The sequence below is a fragment of the Pseudoliparis swirei genome, chromosome 5 (assembly GCF_029220125.1).
Source record: "Pseudoliparis swirei isolate HS2019 ecotype Mariana Trench chromosome 5, NWPU_hadal_v1, whole genome shotgun sequence".
Taxonomy (NCBI): Eukaryota; Metazoa; Chordata; class Actinopteri; order Perciformes; family Liparidae; genus Pseudoliparis; species Pseudoliparis swirei.
This window is the reverse complement of record NC_079392.1, coordinates 18,143,827-18,152,362: the sequence shown is the minus strand read 5'-3', so window position 1 is coordinate 18,152,362 and position 8,536 is coordinate 18,143,827.

Here is an 8,536-nt window from a genome sequence, read left to right as displayed (position 1 = left end):
CTATAGCAGCATATCAGGGGCTGGACCAGGCCAAACCTGATTCAGCCCTAACTATAAGCTCTGTCAAAGAGGAAGGTCTTAAGTCTACTCTTAAACGAGGTGACTGTGTCTGCCTCCCGGACTGAAATTGGAAGCTGGTTCCATAAAAGGAGCTTTGATAAACTAAAGGCTGGGCCCCATTCTACTTTTTAAGACTCTACTAACTACAAAGTAGTCGCATTAGTAGTGCGTAGCTCTCTAGTGGGGCAATATGGGCGACAAGCTCGGAACCAAGTAAAGTAGTCCTTAGTGGATGAGCTCTTTAGTGTAATACAATGGTAACACAAGTCTTAAGATATGATGGAGCATCACCAATCAAGGCTTTGTAGGTTAAGAGAAGAATTTTAAAAGTGATTCTTGATTTTACTGGGAGCCAGTGCAGAGCAGCTAGTGCAGGAGTGATGTGATCTCTTTTCTTAGTTTTAGTGAGAACACGAGCTGCAGCATTCTGGATCAACTGAGACCTAAAGAGATGATGGAGCCTGCCAACAAGGAGAGGGAGGAAGAGATTTATTAGAGCAGCCTGCTAATAAGAGTTGCAGTAATCCAGTCCTCAAGTAACGAACGGCGTGAACCAATTTTTCTGCATCTTTTGAGACAAGATGTGCCTGATTTTGAAATATTACGTAGATGAAAGAATGCAGTCCTTGAGATTTGCTTTACGTGGAGTTAAAGGACAAGTCCCGATCAAAGATAACGCCAAGATTCTTTACAGTGGTGTTGGATGCCAGGGCACCGTCTACAGAATCCACATCACCAGATAATTGATCTCTGAGGTGCTCAGGGCCGATTAAATTACTTTGGTTTTGTCTGAGTTTAACATCAAAGTTGCAGGTCATCCATGTTTTTATGTCTTTAAGACATGCTTGAATTTTACAGAGTTGGTTGCTCTCCTCTGGTTTTATCGATAAATATAGTTGAGTGTCATCTGCATAACAATGAAAGTTTATGGAGTGTTTCCTGATAATATTGCCCAAAGGAAGCATGTATAAGGTAAATAAAATTGGTCCAAGCACAGAACTTTGCCTGTGTAAATCTGTAGAAAACAATGCAAAATGAGAATCCCCTAAAGCTCACATGATTGGGAGAGGAGCTGGCTGTCACTGTGTTGGCTGACAGTGCACTTATGATTTCAGGTTTGGCTCTAATTATTGATTTATAATCTTATTTTTATAACCGGGTCGAAACCGACCCTAACAACACAAAGGTCATAATTTCAACCAGAGCATTTTATAATTTAGTGAAACAAAATGTTTTATTTTTATTTTGTTGAAATAGAGGTTCCTGACAAAGTCAAAAAGCCTTGATGAAAATAAACAAATTTATGTGGTTCTTTTATGCATTTAAAACCTAAAACGGGTCGGTGCCGACCCTAACACAAGAGGAAGGTTAAACACTTCATTCCTGCATTCTGATGCACTAATTTATGGTGGTAACGTTTTTATTCATGTAAAGAAAAAATGTAATTCCCACGGCAGGTGACAATTCTAAACACCAAAACGTTATGGAACATGATGCAGTAATTGACTCTCGGACATTCTTTATTTCTCATAAATATTTATTCTCTCTCATTCAATGTAATCTCTGCTGAGTGAACGCATGATTTACTTTTCCCTCCTCTTGTGTGACTCTTGTTTGCGTACGTACATGCGAGCTATTATAAATGTGGCTATCCACGTCAAATTCACCGGACTGGACGAGTACGTTAATAGCTCATATCAGACATATTTGTGTTCTCTTAGAGGTCTTAATGTTTTGAGAAAAAAAGTAACATTGTGAAAAGAATCTTGTAACTTAAAAATAAATAATGTCATAATTGTCAAGCAACAACTTCTACTGGGGTATGGCAACACTACTTGGACAAACTACAGAACTGAAGTACTCCATACTACAGATAGTAATACAAATGGCAATATGTTTGGTTTATTCATGATAAGGATTACATTTCTTTATGATAATTTTGAATGGCAGAGTGTGGTTGATATAACCCTATATTTCAATGTATAGGGGGCATATATTTGTGCATATTTGAGGGATCTATCCTCCCCCAATATGTATTATAACTACGGCCTTGGAACACTCTATTGTGGTTAGATTCAGTCGAGGTTCATAATTGCAAAATCAGATTTTAAACACCTTTACCTGCAACGTATTGAAATCAAAAGACGTGTATTACATTATTTTCAGTTGTATTCTGTTTTGCCCTTTGAATGTCAAGTAAATACCTATAATATAAAGTAGATGACAACATTACCACGGTGGTTTGCTCTCTGCACATTTAAAAAAGAACTGCTGCATAAATAAAAGAAACTCTTTTGATCTTTGTAATTCCTCTTTTGGTTTATCCCATGTAGACGACCTTGTTCATGCATTTGTCAGATCCACACAGAGTCCCAGTGCATCAGGCAAGTGGGGACTCTCTTGTTTCATGTGGTAACTATAAAACATGCCCCAAGTACTTGCAAAAAATGTGCTCTAAGCCACAGACACAGGACTCCCCCTGAGACACTTAGAAAGGGACAATTACAAACACGTTGCAAATTATGGCCGGGTGCATTTGTGAGTTGTTGGTTTTAAACACTTTAAAAAGCTGAAGGCTTTTAAAATATTTAAATATTGCCATTTGTCTAGGCAGCTGCAGTGAGGAATGCTAGCTCAGGAATGTGTCATACGATTTAACCATAGAATAGCTGCCTGGCATGGAAATATGAAGACACAAATTTATCATATTGTTTTCAAATTGTTTGAGGGCACAAAGTCACAGGTGTTAATCAAATCAGGCAACATTTAGCTCACTTATGACATGTTTTGGCCTTCACTTCATTTGCAGATAATGGATTCCTGTGTGTAAAGAATAAGATCGATATTTGTCATTGCCTGGTGAGATATTTCTAACCACATTAAAGAAACACTCCAGTGTCACTACTTAACCCCTCGCAGGGATGATGTGATTTGTTTGCCTGGCATACAGTCGCAATCTGCTAGCAATCTTTCTTTTTTTCTTCAGCGCATCAGTGAGGAATGTGACATTGATAAATTGTTAATAGCTGAAGATGGATTTTATTTTGTTCATCTGACTGCCTCATCTTAAATTATCTCTAAAAATGTGTGATAGATTATTGGTCAACATCTTATCCTGAACATCTAACACTTTCACATGTTCACACCTTGACTGAATCCACATTTTCCCAGTGCATCCACACACCTCTCTCTCACAACCCCCCCCCCCCCACACACACACACACACACACACCAGTAAGGCTATAGCTAACATGCAGCAGATGCTGAGGCTGTGGGAGAGTGCAGAGCCAGCGAGCTACAGAGGGAGGAAGTCAAGTGTACTGTTTTTTACTCGCCGACCATGCCACTTTTCTTTATTTTTTTTCCAACTTGGTCAGTCCTGTTGTGGCCCGTGATGCAGGGTCCCAAGGGCCCGGCGGTGAAATAGTAATATGGACCATCTGACACCTGTCAAAACAGCCCTGTTAGTTGAGCGTCAAGCCCTGTCAGCTTGCAGAGGAAAGTGCTACGCAGCCTCTCAATTTCCCCCCTCCTTTCCCCTCGGTCTCCCTCTCTCTTCCTCTCCCCTGTTTCTCTCTCTCTCTCCCTCACTGGCTGACTATCCCCCTGCATTGCTCTCCCTTTCACTTTTGAATCATTCACCCATTCCCTTCCTCCTTCTCCCAATCTCTCTTTATTTCTCATTTCCTCATATCTTTCCCATGCTCTGACACTCTACATTGCCCATTTATCTTTGTCGTTCCTACTCTCTGAATATAATCGTATTGTAAATCGTCATGATCAACTGTAGATTTCTGGTCGTATCATCATTATTCAAGATGATATGCACTAGGATTCAAGCCACATCTGATACCAATATGAACCGAGATCGAAGAGGCTGCATTTGTTTCTTTAACTTAATTTCTCTGAAACATATTCATATCATATGCGTCTTCCTGTGTGCCGTGCAAACAGAGGCTCAGTTGAGCTGCTCAGGATGCCAAAATTAGGGCAGTGCTCTCAAGCGAATGATGTAATATTTACTTGTCAAGGCAACACTGGCATATTTAGATGAGATATCAGTGGCACGTGATGCATGTATAGGATGGGATTTAATGAACACAAAAATACCTTTGTTGTTGTTCACAGTAGAAAAAGTATACACTGCAAGAATTTAAATCTAAGTAAAATGAAATATCTAAAATTAAGGCAATCTATGCTTCTTTTTCGACTGACAAGATATTTCTTCTTACAAGGCAGTTTTCATGTTAGAACATTTCACTTGTTTCAAGTGTTTTAGTCCTTAATTATCTTAATAAGGTATTCAAACTTGTTAATGAGATTGTATTACTGTTTCTGAGCAAGTTAATGCTTGAAACAAGAATTGACATATTCATAAGGCTGTTTGGCCAACACTGACAAGTAAATAACTGCTTTGTTAGTCAGAATTTTTATTTCAAGCTTCCCATCCTTTCCATCTCTTTACAAATTAAAAACAGATAACGACTCAATGGAATTTATTGTTTTATTGTCAATATTAAGACGCAGCAGAGCAATTATGTATTCCTAGAACAAATACAGAACACAATTGTATATAATAGACATATCTGGGGAAAACACTGAGTCATTTGAACTGTTGTGCATTTCTATTATATCTCCAAGATTGTATTTTACTTGTACGTTGGAATCAACAAGAAATATGTTTTTCACCAGTCCAAATTCTGACACTACCATTCAGTACTTTGGCGCGTAACTTCGATGACGTCAGTGAGCAGATCTGTCATAGATTCCCTCTTTAATAAAAGATAAATGTGAATTCTCAAGATCAGAGAAAAAGTGTGCTTTTATCAATTCATAAAATGTACATTAACTTCAGCACTGTGTGTCAAATATTTGAAATCAACTGATAATGAAAAAATGTAAATTAATTCTGACACACTAACATCTTTTTAAACACACACACACACAAACACACTACTCTACCAACTGACCCTTGACCTCCTAATTGTCTGTAAAATTAACCTTAAATATTATATTTACCGAAATATAATACATTGAGGTCATGGGGTGAAATTGCCTCCAGTATCTTCACAAGAGGAAAGTCGTTTAGTTAATTGTTCATACTTTCAACCAACTTAGAGATGTGGGTCCTATTCAGATTCAAAGAGGGACATCTGAATATGAATACCCTAAAGTTTGGGACTGATAGCTGAAAGTAAAGGGCCCCAAAAAAAGGTCCAAACGGTCAAATTGGGCCTTATTCTCTTATATTCGCATTTTTTTTTCTTGTTCTTTTTTAAGTGCAAACATTTTCATAATCTCCTAAATATTGGTCATGGATATCCAAAATTCAATTCAATTCAATTCAGTTTATTTGTATAGCCCAATTTCACAAATTACAAATTTGTCTCGGAGTGTTTTACAATCTGTACACATAGACATCCCTGTCCCAAAATCTCACATTGGATCAGGAAAAACTCCCAAATATCCATTCAGGGGGAAAAAAGGGAAGAAACCTTCAGCAGAGCAACAGAGGAGGATCCCTCTCCAGGATGGACAGGTGCAATAGATGTAATGTGTACAGAAGGACAGATTTAGAGTTAAAATACATTCAATGAATATGACAGAGTGTATGAATAGTTCAAAGTAGGCATATTCCACGAAGGAGACCTCCACGATCCATCAGGCAGATGGCGGTAGAGAGGAGGAGTGGGCGGAGTCCCAACAGTGGGCGGAGTCTCAACAGGGCAGTGGCGTAGTCGGGAGCAGGAATTCCACGACCCAGGCCTCGATGATCCATCAGGCACATAGGATCTATGCCTATCTGAAGACAGACACTCAAAACAGGGCCTACAATGAGGTGATGGGGTGAAATTTCCCCCAAAACACCCACAAGAGTTAATTGGCTGTCTGAAATACAGCACTTGAATAGGGTGGTTTATCAAATCTGAGACCCTGTTAAGAGTTTGGGCTGATTTTAGCTTCTTTTTCTTCTAAACATGTCAGAGCTTAGCTTTCTTTTCCAGGTTGTAGCCCCTCCCAAATGGGGCCCAAGCATGTAGGCTGGCAATATCTAGCACTTAGCATCCCTGCTTGGTAGTGGTTTAAAAACCGAGAAGAAAAAAAATGCACTCCTTCAAAGGTTCACAAGTCCTCAAATGTTTGTAATATATGAAAAATCACAATTATGATGTTCTACCAGTCTGTTGGACCAGTGCTCTGAGATGTTGGAGATGTTCTACCAGTCTGTTGGACCATTGCTCGGTACTTCTCCGTACTCTGCTGGGGGAGCAGCATTGTAACTGAAGAAAACCAACCGACTCACTAAACTAGTGTGGAAGGCTGGCTTCATCATTGGCTGCAAACAGGACTATCAGGAACAGGTGGAGAGGAGGACATGAAGAAAAGATTGTCCATATTGGAGAACCCGGACCACCCTCTCCACCACCTACACTGCAGGGACAGTGGAGCACGTTCTCCAACAGACTGCTTCAGCTCAACTTCACAAGGACAGATACAAGATATCATTCCTGATAGAGGAGAACATTCCTGATATAGGAGAACCTTCTAGATACAGGAGAACCTTCCTGATACAAGAGAACATTCCAGTTACAGGAGAACCTTCCAGATACAAGAGAACCTTCTAGATACAGGAGAACCTTCCAGTTAGAGGAGAACCTTCCAGTTATAGGAGAACATTCCTGGCAACTATTAGACTTTACAATAAATCACCTCTGGCCAGTTCCTCCTCAAATTGAACAACATCAATGAACATTGCACCGGTTTCACTTTAAATACACTTAGATACACTTAATTTACTTTCATTTTCATTCGTTTTTTAATTTCCATTATTATTTAAATTCTTAAATGTAATAAGTCCTGTCCTGGACAGAGAGAGAAAGAGAGAGAGTTCAAAGGAGGGGCCAGGTGGCAGTGATCAGACTGATCACAGCAATCAAGAACAAAAAAGACACGATCACAGATTGAACTACACTTTTCTAGTAGTTGTATTATATACATCATCTAATTACTGATTTTAAGCATATTATGGTATTTTTCTCTGTAAATTCCATGGTATTTCAAGAATATTGCATGAGCATTGAATGCTAAATTTAAGGAAACTTTCCTACATATTGAGAAAACAATTCTTAAATATGTTCTTTGTATCAAGACAAATGTACTTGTTTTTAGTGTAGCATTACTTATTTTAAGATGCATTGCATAACATATAGCCTTATTGCAAGATGATGGTACTTTCATTTGCAGAATTTAAGCACATTTTCCTACATATTGAGAAGATAAATCTTGAATACTTTTTTTGCATCAAGACAAATATACTTGTTTTTAGTGTCGCATCACTGATTTTAAGATATATTGCCTAACATATAGCCTTATTTCAAGATGATGGTACTTGCATTTGCTGAATTTAAGCACATGTTCCTACATATTAAGAAAATAATTCTTAAATTGTTTCATTGTATCAGGACAAATTTACGAGTGATGCTCCGATTGATCGGCCGCCGATCATGATCGGCCGATATTTGTAAAAATGGCTTGATTGGCGATCGGTCAAAAGCGGCGATCATAAAAGCCGATCACGTGACGTAAATTAATTGCGCGACTTCCACCTGCATGCGCGACAAACGGGCTCTCAAGAGCAGAGCGGAGCTTGGCAGTGGCAAGCAAAATGACTTCTCCCATCTGGAATGTTTTAAAATGTAGACATAGTACACTGCAAAAATTAAAATCTAAGTAAGATGAAATATCTCAAATTAAGGCAATCTATGCTTGTTTTTTGACTGACAAGATATTTCTTCTTACAAGGCAGTTTTCGTGTTGGAGCATTTCACTTGTTTTAAGTGTTTTAGTCCTTAATTATCTTAATAAGGTATTAAAACTTGTTAATGAGATGTTATTACTTGTTTTGAGCAAGTTAATGCTTGAAACAAGAATTGACATAATCATAAGGCTGTTTGGTCAACACTGACAAGTACAGAACTGCTTTGTGAGTCAGACTTTCTTATTTCAAGCTTCCCATCCTTTCCATCTCTTTACAAATTAAAAACAGATAAAAACTAAGGCTGTGAAACAATAAAAAATTTTAATCAGGTTAATCACAGGTTTCTGTGGATTAATCATGATTAATCACATATATACATTTACAGGGCTCTCAAGACAGGCAAGAGCTCCGAGAAGAGTTGTTGACGGGGGTGTGGGGGGGCAAGTGACTTTTTTTCGTCCCGATGCGCGCGCACACGCCGGCATCCGAGCTCTGCGGCGCGCGAGGCGGAGGTCGGAGTCGTGTTAACGCGACACGTAGAGACAGAATGACATGCTGCTGGTTAGAGACGACCAACAACAGACGGATTGGAAGCTCATTCTGCGCATGCGTTAAATGCGTAAAAAAAAAAAAACTAGTTAAACCTGTAATTTAATTAACTGAGTTAACGCGTTATTTTTCACAGCACTAATAAAAACTCAATGGAGTTTATTGTTT